Consider the following 26,577-nt stretch of genomic DNA (forward strand, 5'->3'; position numbering starts at 1 on the left):
AATGTGCATCATAAAGCGATTCTCTGTCTAGGTGAGGAAATGCCATCAGGGAACTTCTATTTCACGAGAGTGGGAGTTCTGGTATCAGTTTTGTTCAACCGTCTGGTATTAACATCCGACTCTGGACAATCGTTTCCTGCCCTGACAAAACCCACTGGATCGTAAAAACTCAACTTCCATCACTCACTCCAGCTCTTCCAGTCGGACCGCCGGCAGCTGACGCCGTGGCTGGTGGTGAATCCGATTCTTCGGACTCAATCGAAAAGCTTTTCCAGATGGACCACTTCGCTTTACGGAGAGCAATGTTAAGATTTTCACTCAGTTTTTCAAGCCTGTTAGTTCAGAGCATGAACCATTGATGTGTTTGGACCAGATTCAAATCTCAACTAACAACATAATAATGTTATTTTTCTTTACCATGTTGGGAGTGGCGGTGACTAAATGAGCCGCAAAATGACAGGATGCATGTTCAAAAAAATTCATGGGTTCAACTTTATGGTAAACTGTTAGATTAGATTTTCATCTCAACTGCATGGGAATATAACAACCATCAGGTTCTTTAAAGATGTTCATGTCCAACTGAAGATTACAGTGAGAAATATGACATCAATATTCTAGAAAATAAAGGTGTAAAGAGGAAGGTTCCCTTACAGTAACTGAATTCTCAGATGTCAGCAACAAAGCAAGTAATCCACACCCACAAAGACATCAAAGCTGGTTACACAGCAAATTAAATTATGGGTAAAAAACAAAGGAGGGCATTGATTAAGTTAAGGAAATGATGTGCAGAAAGCCAAGAAACCATTCCTGAAGCAGATTTAAAGACACTTTGTACTGCACTTTCCATTAAAACAATCATTTTTAATTCATTTTCTGCAATCAGTTAAAATTTTCTCAAGATAACCCGATTCACATTTGTGATGATACAAAACTCAGCAATGTAATCTAATGTCACCAAGACCACAGAGGCGCAATTAAATGCAGGATAAACCTAAATGAGGAGCGATTCGCCAGGGACCAAGACGCAGCCAAAAGCACAACTAGCATCAGATGCAAATAACCACAGAGAGTTGTACAAATTACGTCTGACAACCAAGAAGAGGTGTATCCTGACCTTAAGAATGAGAAAAATGAGGACGCCAACCAAAGATTGGCTCTTTAAATGACCACAAGGATGTAATCAGTGCAAAATTACACTAAGTGACCATAAAGTGAGTGAAATGATGCAAAACATCTGCAACATCCGCTGCTCTGCTCGACACACAGCCGTTCTGCAACTGTGGTTGGTCTGAGTCTGCTCAAGACTTTAGTTTGTCCTGACGATTAGTTAATTGAGAACGCACATAACTTAAAAAAGCTCATGTGAAGGAGATTATGTAAGATTAATGTTTGCTTCACATCTTTCCAGAGAGACAGGCAATCATAAGCTAACGTGAGCATCTTTTATTTCGTCAAATTGTACCAAACCAACATCGAGGAAGATGAGAAATAGAAAACTCTTCTCTGACTAAGCAGCCGCAGGTGTTGCCTGGAAAAAAATGTGGAAGTGAAAGAATAAAGGTCAAGGATCTGCAGAAGATGATTACTTCATGTCTTGGCTCGGTCGGCTTTGGCATATTTCTGGGTCGGCGTTAGCTCAGTCCTGCACCAACCAACACCCTTTACCTCACTGTGATCACATTCAGGCCGGATCCAGACATGGCAGTCACTTCGATCTAACTGCTTTATTTATCCTGTTAGGTACTGTTGTAACAAGACATGCCAACAACTAAATATCCAGGCAGCGGAGATGATTTCTCACAGCAACGTGTCCTAAATAACATCAGTTGTTGGCAAGCATGGCTAATCCTCCTCATTTGCTTTTGACACTCAAACTTTCTCTCTCACGCGCGCACAGATCTGGAAAAAATGAAGTGAACCCCACTGGAAACCTCCAGTTATTCCACCAAATACCGATTTCTGAACTCTTCCTGAGTTAAAACATTAATATTGTTGTTTCTAAATGAATATTAACTTGTTTTCTTTGCATTGTTTGACGTTTGGAAGCTCTGCATCTTTTTGTTATTTTCTGCAAATAAATATTACATTTATGCTTGGAATTTCAGAGACATGTCGGTAGTTCATAGAATAAAAGAACAATGTTCGTTTTATTCAAACATAAACCTGTAAAGAGTAAAATCAGACAAACTGGTAACTTTGCAGGGTCTCTTAAATTGTTTTCCAAAGCTGTGTATTGTTAGCCTTCTAGTATAATTGATATATTTTCACATTTCTTTTGAAAACAAGAAAAAAGACGTACAGACATTTCTCCAATGAAGTATGTATTTTCTTGGAGAATTTGAGATTCTTTGGTAATTGCCATTTTATTACATTATAACAATTTATAACATCTAAAATCTTTAGAATTAGAGGCATGTCGGTCAATTGGTCAGTTACTGGTTTTGTTTGACTGGCTTGACCGACAACTGGAGAATTAAACGCTTCAAAAACAGATTTTGTCAAATGAACCTAATCATAAATGAGGAAGAATTACAGATTTTAAACGGCGCTGTTAAAAATTGGTCAAAAAGTCAAAGAAATGTGGTAAATAAAGTGGATTATCATCAAGAATCCAATTTGAGATTACGCAAGCGACTGTCTCAAGATGTCCACAACGGCTTTCTTTTCAGCTGGGATGGTGTTTACTTTCCAAGTTTACAGGAAACCAGCAGCCTCACCACATGCTATGCTAACTAAGGGTGGATGTCTTTGTGGCATCGTTCTTTAAATTATTACCAGCCTCTGACAGAACAGGGATTTCACTTTTGAGGAATGACATTATAAACTTTTAATGGGTGTGCAATTAAAAAGCATCTGCACTTTCAAATATGACTAAGACACTAAATCGTGCATTGCAAATTAGCCAAGGCTGTAAATGTTTTAGTGTTCTGTGTCTGTTTATAGCACTTGTCCAAACAAGAAAGGAAGGAAGAAAGTGGGCAGAAACAATGAACCACAGAACTAGTTTGGGTGCAGAGATCCTTCTTTCAGAAGGAGAATTATAGGTTGGATTTGTCCCCCAAGTGTGTCTAACCATCCAAACTCAGGTCTTAGTCTTCCTGACTGACGCCATCTTTGTTCTTTGTGTTGAGCAAATACCTCAATCAGCTCTCTGCCAACAGAGCATTGCAACCCATTATCCTCGATCCTCTTCAAGGACAGACGGAGGGTGATGTCGCTCCACAAACATCTGTGAAGAGAGAGCATATTGAAAGTCACTCAGCGTTCAGCGAGGGGCCGCCGCCCTGCTGGAGTCCACACAGCCACCGCTTCCCTAAATGGGCAGGTGATGGCTTTTCCAGGTGATGGCGGCCAGGTGAAGTGGGGTGTGGGGCTCTGATGGAGAAAAGACGTGACAGTGACTACACAAACAAAGTCCTGCTTCAAGCTTTTCAGCACTTCAGAAAATCAGATTTGGACTGTCGAAATGACAGTCTCAACCTTTATAAAGACTTAAGGTAATGTAAGGTAATTTTATTTAAATAGCACATTTTTCAGCAACAAGGCAGTTCAAAGAGCTTCACATGAATTAGAAGGAAATTCAAACAGGAAGACAAAGAGGTAAAAGGGGAACCAAAAGTACTGGATCCCCATGTTTTATATTAATAAGTAGTCCATAATTTATAAACCAACAGGAGTTTATCTGGATCTTAAGTTTGTTCTGGATTAGAGAAGTATAAAACTAAACGTTGGTTCTCCATTTCTGATTCTTGTTCTGAGTTGCTAAGTAAAGTAACAGGAGTTTCTCTAGGTCTTTCTCCCATATTAAAAGTATAAAGCTAAATGTTGGTCTAAGTCCTCCACAATTTATAAAACCAATAAACTAAACAGTATAAAGTTAAATGTTGGTTCTCCATGTTTAATTTTAAATCCAAATGTTGGTTCCAGTTGCTCTGGGTTGCTAAGTAGGTAATACTTTCTAAGTTTGTTCTGAATTAGAAAGGTGTAAAGCTAAATGTTGGTTCTCCATGTCTGATTCTTGTTCTGTGTTGTTGCTAATTAATCCACAATTTAAAATAAATAAACAGACATTTATCAGGAAGGATAGGGAATAACTGCAGACACTTGTAGCAACATCCAGACATGAGGCCAGCATTTCAGAGTAACCATTTAAACTGTGGGATTTCTTTAACATGCAGCACAGCCCAGAGTTTCAGCTGATGTAGCTCTACAAGATGGAAAACCTAATAAAGTTATTGTTGGTTTGACTTAGCTTTTGTTCTCCGTTTTACTGTTTGGTTTTTCAAATCTTGACATTTTTATTCCCACAGTTTTTGCTTTAGATTGGTTTTACTAGATTAGTATTTATTTCCATTTGTTTTCATTCTCTTGCCTCACCTTCCATCCTCATCACCTCAGCAGTTTCTTTATTAAAACTCTTCATCATCCTCTTCCCAGAGGTAAATGATGTGAATGATGATGTATGAAGTGGATCCAGCTTCCATTTTGGATCCGCTTCATACACAATCAAAACCAATAAAGCATTTTATGCAAATTCAAATAGGAGAAATTGACACATTTTATGAGAAAATAATCAATTTTAGTCATGAACAAAACATGCTTATGATTTATGATGCACCTGGGTTTGTACTCTGCAAAAACTAAATTAAATAATTTTTGCCTAGTGTCTAGTGCAAACATCTTAGTACACTTGAAATAAGAAAACTGACTTACAAGTAACTTTTCAGTAAGATAGAAGTTGTTTTAAGTCCATATGAAAAGTACCAGTTCCACTGGCATTTTATTTCACCATTCTGTTTCTGAAAAGTTACTTTTGAGTTAGTTTTGTTTTATTTCAAGTGCACCAAGATGTTCACTAGAAACTAGACCAAAACTACTTGTTGATTCTTTGTGTTTTTGTCTGTATTGGGATGAAGAGCGTAAAATTTAAACTGCTTTTCAAACTGAGTGTTTTCCAGACCATCTTGGCTGATTCTTCATTTCTACTCAATCTGAGTCAAAGCCTTAAAATTACTTTTGTGACCCTTTCCAGTCAAATCAGACCCAAGTGTGGCTGATGAATTGAACCCATCTTTCCAGAAAAAGTAGTTAATTATTAACATCCAGGGGGGAGGAGGTTAGTTTTCCATTTGGTTTGGATGTTTTTTCTCTATCAATGGGTTCAGTATTTTTTTTCCTCTTGTGAAAGTGAATTTTCTACATCTATTCTGTCCCAAAAGAAGATTGTTACAGAAATCAAAAGCTTAATGTTCTCGTGGCTTTTGAGATGAAATGCGAACCGTTTTACAGGTTGGATTAATTTTTTGTTAGTTTGAAGGAATGCAGTCTGGACCCAAGTGAAAGTGAGGAAATAAAAAGCATGCCATGAAAACAAAGAACAAAGTCATCCAACAGCAAAAAAAGAGGACGATATTGGAAAGTTTTACAGTATTTTGCCTGAAATGCATGAAATATAAATTAGAAGCAGAGTGTTCCCCAAAAGAACCTTCTCCTGATTTTAAACAGAAGGAAACTCATGTTAAATTGGCAGCAGCTTATTAATAAATAAATAAAAATATTACTCTGAGATAACTGAACGATTCAACATGCAGAGACGGCAACACGAACACCGAAGGCCCAAGATTAAGTTTGAACTTTGCTCTGTGACTTTAGCTGCTCTTCAATGTGGGGAAAATAAAAGCTCTTCATGTACAGATGGACTTTGATGGTGATTATAAAACACAAATCTCATTGTGGAAATCCACTTGAACAACCGCAGCTAATACTAAATATTTGAGTGCAAAATAACAATTCCGTGCAAAGAAAAGTAAAACTTACACTGAAAAAACTATTGAGAAAATAAGTGCAAAATTAAATTGGTCATCTTGGTTTTATTTCTGCAAGCTCTGGGAGTCGGTCATATTTTGTCTTTAAGCAGCAGTCATGAAAAATAAAGGCTGTTTCCATTTTAATATGGTGGAAAAAATAACATAACAGTTTATATTCATGACGGGATAAGTGAGGAGAAAAAAGATGTCCAGAAGAAAGCCTCCTCTCTCTAAAGTGCGTATGACAGTCCGTCTGTGCAAAGTTAAATCAATGTCAAACTTTCTAGAACAATATCCTTGCGGAAATAACATTTTCAGCAAAATTACAGCAATATGCCTGAAGAAAACCAACAGCATATCAGCACAAACACTTAACAGAAACTGTCAGGAGAAGTGTTGGAAGGATCACGGTTTAGGTTTGTTTAATATTCACAAGGCCTGGGTGATTTGCAGTTATTGAATTGAGTATGAACGCCACGACATACCAAAGTTTTCAGGAGTCTAACAAGAGGCCAAATGTCTTTCCAAATGCAGCAGAAAATCTAACAGAAAGAATGAAAGACAGAACTGCTGACAAAAAGAATCAAAACAGCTAAAAACGTAAAGAATCCAGGTGTTACAATGACCAAAATCCAACCTACAACCTCGTTAAAATGCCGTAGTGTGACTTTAAGAAATGTCTCCAAATCTCAATGACCTGAAGCAACATCTTAAAATTTGTACACCTGATGTTAGGTTATAATATAATTAGTGACTAATTTTACACCAGTCTGTTTCCCATGACTTCATATTCCTGATTTCCTCGTGCATCTAATGTCAGGACTGCTGAACGTTTTACCTCAGTGGAAAACAATCATCACTCTTTCAGTACCTTTTTTGTTTGAGCCATTTCTCTGAGGCTAATTTGTCCTCAACTGGGCTCTTTTTTGTCAAAGTTTATGTTTTCAACTGGGTAGACTTTTTCCAGTAAACCAGAATCAATCCGCGCTATGTTTTTGCCAGACATTACAGTTTTGCCAGGCATTATGTAAATCTGTTTCCATTACAGCTCAGAGTTTAAGGATTGGGGTTCATTGGGCGTTTCGTCAGAAGATGAGAGGATGTACGCCTTCATGCTGGCAGAGTGCTCAGACACTTCACTTCCATCACACCTTTCAGTCTTTGTTTGGGGAGATTATCTGTGAGGTTGTGACAAGAGGAGACTCCTGGAATAAATCTGGACCTAGACACCACGCGCCTCCCACTCCCCACAGGAAGCCACACTGCTTTTTGTCTCCTGTAATCAAACGGCATGCCTGTGGTTGCTGGTGTTTTACCATCAAACACACATGGGCCCACTTACTGAACAGCATTTCCACACAGACTCATAAAAAAGAACAATCAATGAGTTCTGCGTCTCGTTTTATCATTTCTTCCTGTCCTGCTCCCAGTAAGGGCCGAGCAGATGTTAACTGCTCTGCTTGAATTTATTCGTTTCCACCTGCAGACCTGAAAGTCTGTGGCCTTTAACTGGAGCAAGTGCTCTGTAAATTTATGATTATACTCCTGAACGGCTGCCGACGGGATTCCTACACATCCTTCAGAGAAATAGGAGATCATGGAATTTGCTCTCAGCATAAATTTGGATGTTTAAACAAAAATATCAATTTTCAGACTTTTCATATGAAAAAAAATCAACTTCCTAAAAATATATCTAGTTTTAAAAAAGCAAAAAGGAATAAATTTCAGCTTGATTATAGACAGATGTAAATACTAGGGAGATTCAGACCAGATTTACAACAGAGTCGCCTTTGGTATCTTTGGGGTGAATAGCCAATTGTTAAGCTAGCGGTTAGCCTGTGTGTAAACTGCAAGGCTGTCTGAAACTATGGGGGAATTTTCCTGCCATAATTCTACCGCGCACAATTTCAGTCTGAAAGCAGGATTTCGTGTCTTTTGTTTTCAAAGCCACACAGAAACACCCACTAGAAGGAGACGAGCGCACAGAGTATAATACTTTCATTCTATTGGCTGAGAGGTTGCTAGGCGACGCTACCATTTTGTCCCAAACGTGAGCAGAAAATGATTGGGGGGAACAGAGAAGTTTGCAAGTGTAGATTTGATCTGAGCAGAGAAATTTGAGCGCAAGGAGAAAGGTTTGAGAGAGCACAATGAATATTTGAAAAAGAGCAAAAGTTTTGAGCACAAACATTACAAGTTTTGAGAAGAAAGACACAAAATTCTGCTTTCAAACTAAAAATGTAAACATGTATTAAAAGTTATGACACCTAAAAAGTAAAATCCAAAGATATGATGGATTCTTAAAGGACTTTTCCAAAATATCTGACAAATTGCATGACAGTTTATTTTCTGACATCATGAAGAGTCCCATCATGCTCCTAATCTCTGAATCAAAGACAAACCTGTCATGCTACCCACAAAAGATAAACTTCTAACCATTTTCCTTTTTCCATATTCTTTATGTTGTAAGCATTTATCACTGTAACTTTGATACATCTGTTCATTGAAAAATGTGGCCAATCTGTAATTGATACTTGTGTCTCCTGCCTCAAATTGGAAACTTACTGCAGCAGCTTAAGTGTAATCGACATGTTGCTTCAAAGGTAAATTTCTGGTCGTTTTCCAATCCCAGGAGATATTTGGTTAAACAGTTAAAGCTGTGGTAACAAATCATCCGATGACTTTTGGATTAAATAGATGTGGGTTTTTACCCATCTAAGGAGCAGTATAATATTCACCATCAGCATAAACACACAGTAGTTATGAGAAAAAGATGGATTAATCTCTGTCTCAATTTAAAGATAACACAGACTGATGATATAATTCCAGCCTAATAAAGATGAATAGTGCGAAGAAGGACAGAATGCCGCCATTTTTCCCCTCTTCTCACACACACACACACACACACACATACAGCAGGATGTGGTCACTGTGCCATGAGCATCCAGCCTCTGTTGGGAGAGATAAGATGGGATATAGGAGATTAATGACTGTTATTGTTAGAGTGGTGGAAAGTCTGGGTCACAGCAGAAGCCATAACTTTGCTGTACTCTACGGCCATCTGCATCTGCGACCCGACTAATTCTCTCCATCAGCTGCATCAATTTCCAATGGCTCCACTTTAAAAAAGGTTTTATCCAATGAAAACAAGACTTTTGAAATTGTTTATTAGATTTTTACTTGGTGTGGCGTTTACACATAAAGGTCCTGTTTAGAGTTGCCTTTGATTGGTAGAAGGTGGAGCGTTGGTTGATGTGTATTTGCTTGGTAATTTTGATGATGGCATTTGTCAAAATGCATTGTTTGATTGGTTACGGTTTTATGTTTTTATAGTGTAAAGCACTTTAAACTGCCTTGTTGCTGAAATGGGCTATACAAATAAACTTGACTCCACCAAAGGCCACACTGTTGGAATCCAGGGTTCAACAGCTGAACCTGGTTACCAAACTGTTGTTGTTGCTCTGCTGAAGGGTATATTAAGAGTCATGTCACTTCCTGTTTCCTCACTTCCTCTGTCAGACTGCGAGGCCTGTTTGGAAGGGTTTTTAACTTTTTGTTGAGAACTGTGGATCTGATGCAGCATTATGGACTCTGATTTTTTAACTTTTTGAAAGGCTTTCCATTTAATTTGTTTTTCTTTTGCAGATTTGTTTGCAGAACTGTTTTGTGCTTATTGGTTTTGCTCCTGATTTGAATTTCATTATTTTCTCCCTTAAACCTCGTTTCTGTGGTCAGTGGTATCCTTATTTTGTGTTGCGCTCTTCCTGAACCTAGACTGTGAAATTAAACTATCCAGTTTGATTAAGAAACCCAGTAGATTGGTTTACACTGTTCTATGAGTAACTATCTTCTAAAGTCATAGAACATAGCTAGCAACGTTGAAGCTAGCAACTATTCAACGAAAGGCTACAGGCTAGCAAAGCCACAGGTTATTTTGTTCTGAGGGTTATTCAATTTCTTCTAATAGCTACTCTGAAGGCTAGAGGAGGCATCAGCTACTTAAGCTAACAACTACTCAACCCAAATGATACTCACTCTAAAGGGTACTCAAGTTACCTGCTAATTTGATTAACAGCTGCTCATGTCAAAGGTTAGTTAAATTGCTATTTAGGTCAACAGCCATTGAGATGAACAGCTCAAGTCCACAGCTTGGCAAACTAAAGGCTTCTTCATTCATGGTTAGGTGGTGTAAGATCTGGACTAGAAATCAGTAAAGAAGCAGCACAGGTCCAAATAAAACCTTCCAAGACCTTTAGACTGGAAAAGTATTGATCAAGACCACTGCCAAAGATTGGCTCTTTGTAAGTTAAATCTAAATCAAAAGTTGCTTTTGCAGAGCAGAAGCAACGCCAAACTGTGTTACAACGTTAGGGGGGAAAAAGAGAGAATAATTAAAGGCCAAGCAGAAAACAAGAAACTTTGAAGGAGAAACTGATGTTCTTTCAAAGCACAGAAGATGATCTTCAAAACTGTACAAGAGAATGACTAAAGCTGGCAGCAGGCAGATTTGCATCACAGCCTCCTTACTTTGAGTTTGTCTCCACTTTGGCTGCATTTTGCTCATTTGTTGGTAAGATTACTCAGGATGATGCGCTGCCTCCCCAGTGAATGATCTACATGCCCTCCAGGACTACTCAGCAGCTACTACTGTTATTAATATTTCAAGAAAAGACTAAATCCACTCCTTTGAGACTTTTATCCAATCTGTTGAGCTTAAAATTTCATTGCCTGGTTCATAAAGTATGCAACGTTTACGAAGAGTTCATTTGTAGATGCCAGTTCCTTCACATCTCTCTCAAGATTTTAAAGTTGAAATCCTAATATCTTAGCAGAAACTGAGAATTTCATTTATGGTTTTTTAAACCACTAGTTGACACATTGACCCAATAAGTCTCCAAATTTAAAAACTGCAAAGTTTAAAACTCTACATTCAGAGCAATGGAGCCAGAAGTTATGAATCACACAGGAGGGAAATAAAGATCAACTACAGAAAGTATTGGGTTAAACATAAAAATAAAGGAAAATTTAACTAAATTAGGTCAAAAAGTGACCATAAATTTCAGAAAAACAATGTCACTCTTTCCAAAAGCAAAGATAATAGAGGTTTTTAATTTATCAAAGCAGCCATGATTAATTTTACATCCTCCATTCCTCCATTTTGCCGTTAGACAAAAAAAAAAAATCTGCGTATAGGACCTACTTTTAGTGACAGAAGAATCTAAGCCTCGCAGACCTAATAAATCTGTGCAGATAAGAGATAAGCGGGGTGCTGCTGGTGCCAACTGTCTCACAAAAGCCTTGAGCTTCTCCAGATGCAAAGCATTCCTTTGAACTGTACAAAAGTCTCCATCCTTGTAATCTTAGAGGCATGAATATAATTTATTTTGGAGAACAGAGATTACAGTTGTAGACATAAAATTAAAAACGATTAACTGTTTCCAGACTTTATCCCCAGTCCCAATGGTTTTATGATAAGCTTGAAAAACTGTAATAACGTTGATCTACAAAAAAAAATCAATTTGTTTGTTTCAGATGGTTATCCATCCATACAGAGATGCACAGGACAGCATTTTCATTCATCTTAAAATTGTGCAATTTGACATTTAAATTGACATTTATGTAAAATTTCACGAGTAGAAAAAGGCTATTTTGTGGCCATATTGAAACTTTATCAAAAATTGCATCACACGAGTCATGAGCTCAACAACCGGACGTTACTACTGGTAGAAATGACAAAGAAGACGACAGAAAGAGGTGAGGATGATGGCACAGCCCGTTTTTAAATGACTTTTCACCTGAACAAACTTATTCACGTACGATTTTAATTACTTTTTTTCAATCAAAACACCGCAGTCAAGGAATTGGGGGTATTAAAGGAAACGAGGAATGCCAAGATAAGAACCGAACATCTTAGAATCAACTTTGAATCTTCCAACTGTCCATTTGAAAGGAGTCTTGGGATTATAAAGAGCTAAAAAAGGGTGACAAAGTTTAAAATTCAGGAAAAATAGCCCAACTCGGACATAATAAACAGGTGACAGAGGAAATCTTTGGCTTCACCTCCAACCCATCCATTGTTTTCTCACCATCTGGTTGTGGCAGACGGCTTCGTCGTAGTGGAGTTGGATTGAGAAAAATAATCCCCATCCTGTAAATGTGTGTGACTCAGCAGGATGTGAAGGGAATCCCCAGGTCAAAGCTGTACGGATCTATTTTAAACTTCACTTTATCATTAAAAACGTAGAAATTTTATTAAAAAAAGGGAAATAACCCCAGAAATTCCTTTTCTAACTATATTTAAGGACAATATTGTGTATATATTTAAAGACATTGGTCACCAAACACTCCATGACCACTTACATTTTTCAATATGTTTCCATTTTAGCTGCAGGTTTTACTAACAGTAAATTATTTGGACATTGTTCTACAGCAATCCACTGATTTTTGATCCTACTTTTAAAGCAAATTTCAGTATTTTGATAGAAATGCTTTGTGAGCTGCTAACATTGTGAGAATCCCTAAAACCATAAGAGCACAGCGTTTCTAAGAAGATTATCAAACGCCTCAATGTTTTGTTGCAGATAAGCAGACGTTTATCCATAAAAAAAAAGCCTTATCACTTGTTTTACATTCTGATGGGAGCTTCAAAGAAATCCGTGGCAGCTGGTTTCACTTGACATTAAGACTTGCTTTAATAAATAAAAGATGATTAACGAGCTCTGTCGTTATCAGCCTGTACACTGTGGTTCCCTGTTTTTCCTGCAGAATCTTTCCAGCCCACCTCTGAGGGGAAGTGAGCGGCAGGAAAAGCCGGCTCTGCAGTCGATAAGGACGGAGTGGGAAGGGACAGCTGTCCCTCCATATAAGTGTGGGTGGAAAGTCAACACATCTAAACTAATGGAAAACAGGCGACACTTTGATCAAATTCACCTTAAACTCCTAAAACAGTTACCTTTACTAGTATTTATTATTCCTTTTAAAGGAATAATAAATACTGTCTACTGATACAGCCTCCTCTGTTACACAGAGGAGGCGATCTCAGTGTTGACATTCGCTTCCATTAGAGGGGTCAACCTGAGAGCTAACAGTCCGTTAAAACAAAGCTAAACTTAGCTGCAAAAAACTGCTGCTACTACACGGAAAATTGGGAAGAGATCAAAGTTCAGTGAGTGAGAAACGCTAGATTTTATCCAGAAAGATCAGAGTTGAGGTAACAGACGCAACTGGGAAAAGTCCGACCTGACCACAAGTGAGCAGAATATCAAGACTATTAAACTTTTATTTAAAAAATATATATATATATTTGTCACCATGTCGTACCAATTTGTTATGAGACATAATCTGTGAAAAGGTCAATCTCCTTCCTGAGCTGCTATTGCTGTCTAAAGAAATGCTCCCGACCAAAAACAACCAATCAGAGCCAAGAGGGAGCGTCTTAGTGCTGTCAATCACATCATGTACACACTGCTAAATGTGCTAATGGAAGAGAAACAACTTACTGTTACAGGAAAACTGTTTGGCTATGCTAACTAGCATGAGCATTCACAACAGGCTATGCTAGCTGCAGCATAGCAGAGCAAGGGAGGACGAAGGAGGTGGGATGAGCAGCACCATACGAGATTGTGATTGACATCACTAGGACCCGCCTCCTGGCTCTGATTGGTTGCTTCTAGTTAGCACTGGGAGAAGGCAGAGGAGCTTGATTTTTTCACAAATTGTCTCACGACAGTGACCGTTTTTATAAAAGTTACATACTGCAGATTTACATACCAGAGGGGCCAACCGAAAACAGGTGAGTCCAGTCAACAGAAACACAAAGAGGTGAGGATCATGACACCCATTAATCTGATCTGGATTAACAGATTTAGGGCATGCTGGGAAGTCGGGATGGAAATGTTTGTCAAATACTGGGTGGGACAATAGGACATTTTTTAATGATATTTTGACCCCTTTTTGAAACAGATTAACTTTTGTTGACATCCAAGTTGTGAGGAATTATCAGTTGATGCTGGTCTATATTTTTGCAAGAAAAACATTTTTCAAAGAATCAAGTTGTAAATCTATTCAGTTTCCTGTCTGCAACTTAAAATAAAACTTAGGATTCTGGTTTTATTTATTAAGTTTTATTAGGAGCACCTTTCATATAAAGCAATGCTCCACACACATTGCTTTTCTATAGGAACCCCAGGCAGAATGAACTAATGAATAAACCAATACAGTAATAACAGCAGGATCATGCAATCATAACATGAAATGTTTGTTTTGGACAGAAGGAGGACCCTCTCTAAGATGATATTCTGATTTTCAAGAAGTTAATAAGAAGGGACAGTATTTCTTTGTTTAATCTGCCATAGTAGCTCTCAAACTGTTTTCTCTGCCTTGGGTCAAAGAACCAACACCAAGGAACCGTTTAATCTGACGTATGCATCTTTACACAGAGGATATATATGGTTTGTCATTAAGCAACAGTTGGTGCTATTGTGGTAATTCAACCTTTAAATTCTGGAATGAAGTTACACAATGTTGTGTCTTAGCCATCAGACAAAAACCTTGATTTTGTAAAAATTTAACTTCCAAATTAAACTCAATAAATTTTGCTCATTTTGCTGAAATAGTAAAAGAAAAACAAGGTCAAATACCCAGAAATGTAACACTTGTGGTGAGCTGCATCCACCTTTATCTCCCAAGATCCGTGTTTAAAAATGTTAGCTTCAAATTAATCACAGAGAAGAAGCCGGCAAAATGAGGAAAAAAAGTGTTTATCAATCTGGAAGCCTTTGGAGAGGAGGTTAATGAGGCATCTGGCTGTAATCCAGACAGTTTATAGGAATTTGGGCGTCAGTTGGTCAAGATCGTTACTTATCTGTCTTTAATCTGTTTGATGTCCGAGGAAAGCAGCATGTTCCTCTTTAATGGGCTGTGAACTTTTGTTCTCTTTGTTTGGAATATTTTTAGAACATTACACCAAAAGAAAACACTATTGGTGTTCCATATCCAGGAAGAGAATTAAACAAATAATAAAAGAATCATTTTTGGTTGTTTATACACATTAGATTCACCTCTCTGACAATTCCCATCTATTAAAGGAACGTGAAAAAGCTTGACCTTTGGAATAAACTTTAAGAATATTGCTCACATGTAATAACTACCTCCCCATTTGTGACTTTTTCTTAAAAAAAAAAAGTCACAAACCCTGTAATACCTTTCCCACAGGGATTACTGAGTGTGTTTTTGTCCACAACTTTGTGTATTTGTGATTGAATCCATGTGTGTCTGCAGGCTAAAGCAAACAGCAGAGCCGGATTATCTCCAAGGTAACAGCAAAGCACTTCTGGAAAACCATCAACTAACTTGAGGTGAACGAGTTGGGTCCTTGAATTCACATTTCTGTGTAAATAAAAAGCAAGCAAGAAAGAAAGCAGTGAATCAGCAAGACATTAATAACAGGGTGAGAAGTGAATGTCTCTGAATGTGACGCATCGCTGATGATTATGTTCCATTTGCCACAGGAAATGTGCAAATTAGACTGCAAGTACACAAATTAGTGTCATTGCAGGCTGAGTGCTAATTAGTGACAGCTGAAGATGTTTGGCTATATGACTGGACACATAAAGAGGAAGCTAAAAGAGGTAGCTAATTAGCATTTTCCCTTAAATGACATAATGTTCAGGTTATGCATGGTCGAAGCAACATTGTGATCCCAAACTACTAGTGGAGTGGAAAATACGCAGCACACTGCGTTTGTTTCTGGTTTCTGAATAATTGAGACCTCCTTCAAATACAGCTGGACTCTTTACTTTTCACACTCCTCCCTGGCTTCTGGCTACCCTCTGCAGGCAGTAAAATCATCCTTTGAATCTCACCTTGCAACATCCCTCAGCCAGTGGGATGCTGGTTTCTGAATTTCAATAAATTGGTTAAACGTGACCCATTATGCTTTTTTGACCAGATTAGGACTATTGCCTTTTCAAAAGATGTCTATTTTTTTTTTTGCACAAAATCATTAGATAATGAGATTTTAGTCTGCTCAGTTCTGCCTGTTTTGATCTCCTTTCAGAATGAGCTGCTTTAGGGCGTCTTGTCACTTTAAATCCAAATAAGCTTCTGCTGGCGACGCCCCCAACTCAACATTTACACTCACATATGAAAATGACTGCAACAGATCCGCAATTATACAACCATACATCTTTGAAAAGCAGCAGTGGAGCCTCATGCACAGCCAACAACAATGCAGCAAGTGGTCTTTGGATGATGAGTGAACAACAAAACACTTTCATTGTTCACTTTTTCCAGCAGCCATTGTATAGCACATACAGAAGACCAAACATCCTCCTTTCAAGAACACAAAAAGTAGCTTTGGTCTAGTTTCTAGTGCAAATATCTTGGTACATTTGAAATAAGCTTGACTTGCTAGGTAATGGGCTGGGCTTTGCTGGTGTTGCTAGGTAACGGGGAAGTGCCTTCCGATTTGTGACGAGGTTTTTAAAACAAGTCATTTTCCAGACAAAAAGAGCATTTACTTGTTGCCAAAAACCAGCTGCATGTTTTTTTAAGTGGATGGGCTGTTTTTAGAAGCAGTAGAAACCCAAATGGAAGTACAAAGATGAGGAAAATGTGAATTTTGCATAATAAATTAAGTCTTTCCTCATGCACTGCTATGCTTTTACACCTAGTTACCATTATCTTAAAGGATAATTCAGCATTTTAAAACCTGAAGTAAAACAAAGTGACATAGCTTAAAATATAGCTGCCATTTCTTTTAATTTTATGAACAATAATGAACCAAGTTTATGGCAGTGGTTTGAGTTTTCCCTGGAAGGCACAGGTTTCTGCCAGGATATGGAGAAGCCAGTCTGTGGGAAAAAAAGAGTCATTCATGAGTCCACAGGGACATGACTCAGCAAGAGGACCAAATCGGGATAAAAACCCAAATGAATTGGAAAATTCTGCATAGTCCGTTTTAATTGTATAAATAAATGCTAATTGCTGCATGAGCAATATGGTCGATAAAGGCATGTTATACTTGCCATCACATTCAGACACTAATGTTCCTGACAGTTACAAGGAGCTTTATTTTTCGACGGGATCCTGTGAGACTTTTATTGTGAGGGTCGAATAATTCATGTCAAGAAGCTTCTTAAGAGTACTTCCAGCTGGACTTCTGGATTCTAGATTAGTTTCCAACACAAGCTAACAACACACGTTTCACAAGTTTAATGAAAAACAACTGAACTGATCTCTTTCGATCAAAGGCTTTACCTAGAAACATCAATGACTTGCCCTGACTACTGCTGTGCCATTTCATCCATAGCAGCCTAATGAGCAGCAAGAGAAGCACAAGCATGAGTAAGATAGTTCATATGGGAAAATATACCAAAGGCTAAAAGTAAAACCAACAACTACTCCACTCTAGAGAGCAACCAGAGACCAAAATGTCTGCATCGCAGTACTTTCTTCTCAGCCTTTCATCCAGATTCATCTGATGCTTGCATGCTAACGTCAACAACTTATTTTGAAGTAGTTATGCGAGACGTAATTGGGTCCCTATTAATTTTTGAAAAAACAAACAAAAAAAACTTTACATGGATGATCCACACATTGAACTTGAAACAAACTTTCTTTAGAAAGTAAATAAAGTGTGAACCAGTTTGTTGTAACTTTAGAGAACATTAAAATGTAATTTGTTAAAAATTACTGAAGTAATGTCAAATACATGAGCATTTATGTGTTGATTAAAAGGGGCGGGGCTTTGTTTAAATAGGCGGGGCTTTGTGAGAGGAAATGTTTAGGCACCATGCCAAACGAGATTCCTCAAACATGTGAAATGTACCTCAATAAATTCCCATTAATATTTAAACTAAGTGTACATAGCCTAATATACAGAAACACAAAAACAAATACATGAAAAGACTTAAGCGCCCTCCGCTAAATGTTCCAGTTTTATGACTAAATATTGCATTGTGAGTCAGTTCTGACATAAATACCCCTCAGGGAGCTTCTACTGGTCGCATTTTTCACATATGATTCATTCTTCTGTTTAATTGTTTTCCTTTTTTATATCTTTTAGCATCCAGGAATCATGGGCGCCGCTGTAGGAGTAGTGCAAGAACAATGGCATATAGATTAGGTGACACAGTCTCCCCACAGCTGGCACAATGATGAGAGCTCTTTCCCGTGGAGTGCCGCTATGGCAACAATGATAACAATATACTCGTACCGGCAGGCAGGAGACTGGATGGATTTTTATAGCAACAAACAAAGAAGAAAAACAACAAATGACTTATTTCAACCTCATGCTTTTTGGAGCACAAAACATCAAAAACAACTAATCCAGAAAGGATTCCAGTTAGAGAGCCAGTTCTTAGTAAAACACTGATTTGAATGAACAGGTTGTATAAGAAAATAGCTCCAAAAGCAACTTTATCTGACTGAAATGAAATTTGTCAACAATGTCTAGTCATTTTAGTTTCTTTTTCTGGTATTAGACATGTTGGCCTCATTCTGCTGTGTAAAGTGAATTCTGGCTACCTGGTAATATCACTGGCAATCCTACTTGATGCCAAAAGAACATGTTCACTTGTCACTTAATTAGTGGATTCAAGGTACTATTAATCAGACGTCCGTTACTTGAATGGTTGTGTACGAAACTGGGTTTATACCCAGTAATGGAAATGAGGGAGGATTTTGATTTTGATTCTTTTGCCCCTTTTTCATTTTTTTACCTTCACTTTGGCTCACCTAGTAGCCCAGGCTTTGTTTTGGGGTACTACATGCTGCCATCTGCCACAAGATATTTCATGACCTATATTCATACTATGTTTTGATAAAACATGAATTCTATAATCTACTGTAAGCAAATGTGGTTTTGCAACTTCTATAATTATTTCCTATCAACAGCAGGTCGCTTTGGCTGTATTTGGATTTGATCAGAGTCACAAAGTTACATGTCATGAGAATCATTTGAATGAAAAAGGGATTTATAGGGTGTAATGCAACAAGTTCAGAAAATATACATTTTTACATAAGATTTAAGCATGGTTTTATCTAGGGCTCGATATTGATAATTACTTAGTTTATAAATATCTGCCATATTCTAAACCGATGGGGTGACCTTTCCTATTTAACCCAGTTCTCACTCCAGACCATTGTTTTTTTTTGTTTTTTTTTTAAGCAGCTATGAGGCACAGTGGTGAAACCTGAAACTGCTGCTGCGCAAGTTACTCAACAGGTCGTTGCTAGGCAACCAAAGAGTGAGTGAGTTGGTTGATGCCACCAAATTTCCTTAGCGGGCCGTGAGAGGTTGAGTAGCTAAAGCCTTTCCTTTGGATCAGAGTTCAGAGAAATTATTAAACATTTGATCAGACATATTATCTATTGGTCTTGATCAGGAGTCTATCACGATAAATATCGTTTCTGATTTATTGTCCAGCCCTAACTATATGCATATTTTTTTTAATGTTCTGATACACTGTGATTTGTTTACGTGTACAAAATGGAAGCAGGAAGGAACAAAATGTGAACAAACTGGTATAAAATAGCAGTAACATTTTATATGTATATTTTACCTTACTCAGTCCCACTGGGGGTCTGGAGGCTGTTTTAGCACTCAATCTAGAGAATGGGATACACCCCCAACAGGTCCCCAGTTTTCCATACAAACACACAAAAACAGCTGTAATTTGTGTTAAGGACTGCTGTTGTTGGCAGGGGATGTATCCCGTTCTCAACATTCATTTCACAGCTCTTGTGACATTGTGCAAGAGGCTTGTTGTAAACTTGAATTGAACCCAAGCTTTTCTTGGAATAGTCATTAAACAGCTGAGCGATGTACAGTAAATGGAGCAAACATCATTGTTAAAGGGAACCGGTGAATACCACCAGTGTTGCTCTAAAAACAAGGAGAACATTCAGCTGTGTAGATCCCCAATGATGTGAAAACTGCTTCATAACGAAACCATGACTGCATTTGGCTTCACTGTTTACCTCTTAAGGCCAAATTCCAGGTTTAACCAGTTTCTCTTATTGTTGCACAATTTGCTTCCCAGCAGTCAAGGCTTTGTGTTCCTTATCTTTATCGTAAACGATTACAATAAACACAAAAACACTACATCAGTAATTTTCTTAACTTTAAGCTTTATTGCCATTGTTTATCTGTTGGTTGCCACAAAGCCAGGGTTCATCAAACATACATTGTGTTCTAATTTTTAATTTTTTCACACTTTTGGTAATTTATTTAAAGCCCAACATCAAATTAATCTTTTTTTTTTTTTGCAGTAGCATACTGTCCTACATGGAAATTGTTTAAAAATGCAAACTTTAATTTGAGTCCATTTATTCTTCAACACGCATTTTGCGTGTTGAAGAATAAATAAATTTAACAAATAAATTTAAGTAAAAGCATATTTAAAAAGTTAAGTTTTTAACTGGTCTTTAAGGTAAGCTGAGTACTGGTGCAGTTTGGTACTTTATTCTGTTTCCATTGTAAAAGCGGCCTGTATAACTTGGACAAAACAGGAAAAATCAAGAAAACATTCAATTAAAGTAAGCCACACAGCTGAAATTGTGACAAACATAACTGGACAAATGTTCAACCAGGTTTTCCTGAAGGTCTTGAGGTCATCAAGTCTCTACAACAATGCCATTTCTGCAGGTTCTGAAATGAAAGCCAATCATATCCATTGTAAAGTACAGCTGAGGATCTGTGATTCTGTGGCTCATAAGAACCCTACTAGATTACAACTCATTTAAATCATGTAAACTGATAATTTATCATTTGGATAATCCAAAAACTATGTCCGACTGAGAACAAAAATGGGTTAGCACAAAAATCAACCTGTCTCCATAGCCACATTAGTTCCCAGCCTTAAATCCTAATGAAAACAGACTAAAGTTGCATACTTTCAAAATACATGTAAGCATAATAATGTGGCTGGCTGGATTTAAACCAGAAGTTTTAATTGGCAACAAGGTCACGCTTCTGTCTGCTGCTTTAGTCTTTGCGTAAATATAAAGCATGAATAATGAAAAAAAGCCTTAATGGGGAACCTGTTTTCACTTTTATGCACAGCCCTCAGATGGGCTTTTATTTTTAACAATCCTTTCTTTTCTATTAAGCATACAGTTAAACATCAACTGCCTCTCCACAATCTGCTCAGAACCAGAGGCTTTCCAAACAGATCAACACAGATTGACCAGAATTCATTTACAAACTCTTGACACCAATTTCCTGTTAAGGTGGACTATGGAAGCAGCTGATGTCTAAAGGGAAAATGTGGACCCTATTCCAGGGATAAATGTGTCAGACAGGGTCAGTGGAAGACCGTGCTCAGCTCCATCCTGCGTTTCTCTTGCAGTCTGCAGGAAAGTAATGAAGCCGAGTCTTCAACAGGAAATCCATAACCTTTGGATCAGGGGGCTTTCCAGTGTTGCTATGACAATTATGGCCACAAATAATGTCTGACTCACAAGAAGAGTGGAGAAACACCATCACTTATGAAACATCACCAATGCCGTTATGGGTCAGATAAGAATTTGGAGCCAGTTTTTGTTCTATGGTTTGCTGTGCACTGACTCGTTGCAAATTGGGCAGTGCTTTGTCCAACTTTGTTGCCCACATGTCTTCCACACCCTGCTGAGTCAACACTTCCCCTCCTCAAGTGGATCCAAATGTTACACTGCTGAAAATTAAGTTATGTTTGCATAAACTGCAAAACAGAGAAAACAGAAGGTCATAGGATAGGAGTTACTCAGTGCAAGTCTCTCCACTGCTCCATTAAGCACTGGCCAACTTACTCTGCTTTACAATAACAGAAACAATACATGTGTACTGTAAAAACTTAAACAACTTAAAGAAATGAACAGAAAGTATTTTCCTCTAATAAAAAAATATGTAGTGCAGCTTTAGACCAGAAGTAGCTGGGCTTTAATCACACCCCTAACAACTGAACATGTGTGCGCCATATCCTAGCCTGATGCTCAATTTGACTCCACGCTTAACTCTGTAGTTCGGTTTTACACAAGCGCCGCATAAAATTACACATTTACTCCATTTAGAATAGTTACGGTCATAAACTCATGATTTAACTGATGCTACTTACATATTTCGGTAATTAGCTTCTATCTATTAGCTCACCGCGACCGTCTCGGACCACGAGTCCGCCATTTTCACCGCAGCAAAACAACTTCACAAAGGGTTAAACGTGTGATTTCACTCCTTAGCTTTTTTTGTCTGAGACTTTACTGCTGTTATCGATTATCTATTATCATTAATCACCCAGCTTACCTGTAAAACAGAGTAAACAGCAGGCTACAGGAGCTACTTGGTGAATGGCCAACTTCTTCTGCCGGCCAGAGCGTCAACAACTGTAGAATATGGCACCGAGCGCCCTCTGCTGGCGAAAGTCGCATCACACTTTTAAATAATAAAATAAACCAAGTAGTTTATCAACAGAAAGTGACCTCAGATATAAAAATAAAATGGGAAAGCGGGGATAATATTTTCACGTATCTACTTCATAGTGCCACACGAAGTAAAGTTTCAATCCGTTCCAGAGGAAAAGTAAAACATCACTATTTAAAAACAATACAATACTTAAAATTATTTATATAATTTAATTTGATTGTCTGAAATCCCACAAATATAAAATGAGCATTAAATTGTTGTCACTTCATTTCTAATCTAAAAAAATGTGTTTTACTTGCGTCTAAATCTACAGTAGAACACATTTCTAGAAAAACACAGAGTTACTTTAGCCCAAAACACCATTTTGTAAATTGTAGATGTTTTCAACCCATCATGGTTTTAATTTTACAATATTTTTTAGTAGCAGGTGTAAGAATGCAGTGGTAGTACAATTTATTATGTTACAACATTCTGCAAGCAAAGATTTGCTTGGTGAACAAAGGCAGAGCTTGAGACAGTTTGCAAATATCACTGACAAAATTATATGCAGAATTGTTTCAGGTATTTTTTTCTATCCATTCCCGAAGCCAGAGAAGAAATTCAAATTACCACCTGACAGATACAAAACTTTAAGCTAGATTCAATCAGATGCTGAATTAGCTTTTTCCAAGTAAACAGTCCAAAGCATCAAATTTATTTTCTGCTCTGTTTGGATCTCTCTTCCTCATACAAACTGAGTTTTTGGACAGAAAAATAAGCCTCCAGCTACACTATTATGGAAAGTTTTGAGTGTTCTTTTCTTTTCCTCCATTGTTTTGCTTTCAGAAAAGAAAGCAATACCAGACCTGGTCAAAGTGGGTGTCTATGTCATTGTTGTACAACCTAGATACCAGAGGTTTAGTGTCAATGGATGCTAAACCTCAACTGGCCTGAATCCAAGACTTTGGATCCAGTTGTGGTTTCTGCCTCACTTTTTGGACCAGAAAGATGCCCACCATGGCAGGACATCTTTCTTTGGCATGGTTGGTCTACGATGTCTGGTACATGTGTATTTATTTCACAATTAAATTAAAAAGTAGGAGATTGTTCATCTTTTAAACACCACAATGGGCAGAAGAAAGCTAATCATCGTAAATTTGAACTAATTATATTTCCCCATTGTACTAACCCAAAGTTTTACTTTGCCGTCCATATAGCTGGCAAATGGTGCAAGAAGATGGATAACTATGACGATTTGAATATTTAAATCTTAACCAATAGGATGAATTTGAGGACAGGGATGAGATCTCTGCTTCTTAACTTTACAGACACTGGCTTTTAAATTGCTAAGAGTCCCTGCTTTTACCACTAGAGGGAGCTATATAAATGGTACATTGGATATTTTGTTCTGAGAATAATTTGACTGGTCAAAACTTTGACTTAAAAAAGAGTGAAAGCCACAAAAGGAGATTTAGTTTCTTTGGCATTATTAAAATGTCTGTCCTTGTACTAGATGTTTGGAATGTTTTTTGGGGGTTTATTGGAACAAGAGCCTCTGGAGAACAATGATCTGCTCTTTAAGATATGAGAAAGTCCATTATCTTTTCCCCAGTGATGGATATAAAAGTGGAACCATTGGTACATATTGGGATTTTTCTAATTCCTGATCACACAATGAAACAGACGGATAATACCTAATTGAATCAGCTATTCCCACGTTCCCCACATTTACAGATACATTTTTTCCCAATCCACAATGAGTAGGAGGGGAGAAAATAAACAAAACTTGAGTGTGTAGCATGAGTCACAGCCTCGGGGGGTGAGGAGGATGGTGAATGCTGGAAAAAGGACGATGGAGTAACTCTGGGATGGATAAAGTGCACTCCCATTGATGAGTCCAATTCATTATCGGATGAAAAATAGAAGGTGGGGGGCCGGGTGAAGACGCATCCAAGAGTGGAGGCAGAAGAAATGAGGACGATGAGTCAGAGAGTGAGAGAAAAGCAAGGGATGAAAGGGAAAGGCCATGAGTGGGAGTTATAAACACTGGAGAGGAAGCACAGACAAATGAAGTGAGAGTAGACAATAATGACAGCTAGTCAGAGGATCCAAGGATACCTGGAAGAGGAAAAGAAAAATAATTTATAACAGAGAAGACCTTTAATGGAGAAGTGGAGGATGAGACAGAAACATAATGAGTAGCTCAAAGCCTCAGTTGGACTAACGCACCATTTAGCTTACATAAATAGTTGCTTAATAGCAACAACACACAGATAACCAGCTGCTTTTGGGTGCAACAGGTTCTTTGTTTCAGAAGCCCTCATCGCCAGGATCTGAATACATCTACATTTGCGAAATAAATATTTTCTAAAAAAAACAATTTAATCCTTTGGGTCACAACAAGATGCTGAATTTTAATGTACATTTCTGTTTCTGGAGAACTACATGGTTGAGGGTTGTTTCCAGTGGTGAAGCTCCGACTCCCTCTGCTGGCAGTGCAAACAGATGCACCTTTGCTCACCTCAGGAATGTGCAGCAGGTGCAGAAGGTGGATTGACAATTACCCAAGCTGAGCCACATGTTTTTCACCTGACGAAGAATGTGCTCTACCTTAAATGACCACCAGCCTAATACCAAAAGTGACAAAGAGAGAAAAGTAATAATAACTCAAGATAAAAAGAAAACCAACAATCAAGAAATGCCACAAAGAAGCAAAAACATTTTTCAGAAATGACATGAAGGTAAATATGGGTAAAAATATCAACTTGGGTAAATTAAATAAGATGGCAGCAGACCGTTTACCACAGAACCAGTAATCTCCAACTGTTATTGAACCTATAAGGGTAAAAATTCAATTATGCCCCTTTAACGAGCTACTGAACTAGATAAGGCCTAGCATAACTTGTAAAACGGGTTATAAACTGAGTGAGTCTATAGAAAGGTGATATATTAAACACTGATTTAGTGTACATTAACCTGACCCTTATACTATATTTGTACCTCTAATAAGCTCAACCCCACCACAGTGGAGACCTGGCAAAAAATAAATAATAATAATAATAACATTGCCAGATAATGAAGTATCACAGATGGAATAATACAGCTACAATCAGAAAAAACAAATTTTGAGACCTTTCATACATTCTCCCCACTTTACTGTTGGCACCACTGCTGGCTGACTTATTCATGTAGTACTTTGTTCATGGGTTACTGGACATTTGTGAGGTTTTTATTTTATTTATTTTTTATTATTATTTTGGCTGCATTTGGTACATGATGTTTAAATTTGGCCAGATTTGTTAATTTTCTCTGATTTTTTAAAAATTTTATTTAAATTCAAGTTGTTTTTAAAAGAATTAGTCCGATTAAATTTTGACTGTAATTTAAAATGTATTTTTTAAATAAACTACCATAGCTACACTTTCTCCACATTTCCTGGTTTTGAAATCAACTGAGTAGTGTTTAACTTCCTAAAAAAAATAAAGAAAAAAAAAATAGAGAGGATGAAGAAAAGAGACTTAGAACTACAACTTGCAGTAAGTAGGTTATTATTTTGAAAATGAATAAAATATTTGCTATGTATGGTGAAGACTAATAATATTGACATTCATAAAAAAGGGTCTGTGTTGCAATCCTTAGAAATCAACTCCAGTAAACTCAAGTGGAGTAATAAACAAAATCATACAATAAAGACCATAATCTACTTTTTTATGAAGAGAGAGAGAAATCAATACATTTTTAATGGAAAATTAGAGCTATGCATCACCAAGGATTTCATGTATTTAGTTTTTTATTAGAACTTTTAGGTGCAGTTCCAATCAGCTCCATGTGGTGGAGCTCCAAATCTGATTTCATCTGCTGATGCTCTACATTTAAAGTCAGCACCAAGATTTGGAAATACAGACAACAAAAGCATAAAATCTATTTGGTTATTTCACATTTTTTACAGAAAACAAGAGTTTTCCAAAATCCCTATTTTAAACACTATGCTATATCTTGAAAGATTTTATTAACTTTGAAATCATTTTGTAAAAGTAGAAGTCTGATGACTATAAATGGACAGCAACACCAAATAAAAAGCTGCAGGTACTTTAGGGAGAAACTCAAGAACTAATGTAAAGTGTTAAAATCCAGTGTTATTTACAAATTGAAAATTAATCCATGAACATGAAACATTTTCCTAAATAAGAATATAGGCATTAAAAACCATAAGGACAGATTTGAATTGTATTCTTTTGGATCTTTGTTTAGCTAAAGATAAAAGGTAGCAGACCAGTCCAGTCCCACTAACAATAACTGGTGCAACTTCAGAGCTGTTGGTCACTGTTAAGCAACTGGAATCTTATACTGACAGACTTTTCAGACTTTTCAGAACATTTCTTTCTGCAT

The 26,577-nt window shown here is 37.4% G+C and overlaps 1 long non-coding RNA gene across 1 annotated transcript in view; it reads right to left on the minus strand.

The window, feature by feature from the left end:
* LOC148153444 (uncharacterized) overlaps positions 1–26,577 on the minus strand; it is a 49,796-nt gene that overhangs the window by 1,571 nt on the left and 21,648 nt on the right. The window contains exon 2 of the long non-coding RNA XR_015761650.1: positions 3,139–3,229. This is a non-coding gene — a long non-coding RNA (uncharacterized LOC148153444). The remainder of the gene's footprint in view (positions 1–3,138; positions 3,230–26,577) is intronic.

The sequence above is a fragment of the Poecilia mexicana genome, unplaced genomic scaffold (genome assembly GCF_051168715.1).
Source record: "Poecilia mexicana isolate PSO_F unplaced genomic scaffold, ASM5116871v1 scaffold_20, whole genome shotgun sequence".
NCBI lineage: Eukaryota > Metazoa > Chordata > Actinopteri > Cyprinodontiformes > Poeciliidae > Poecilia > Poecilia mexicana.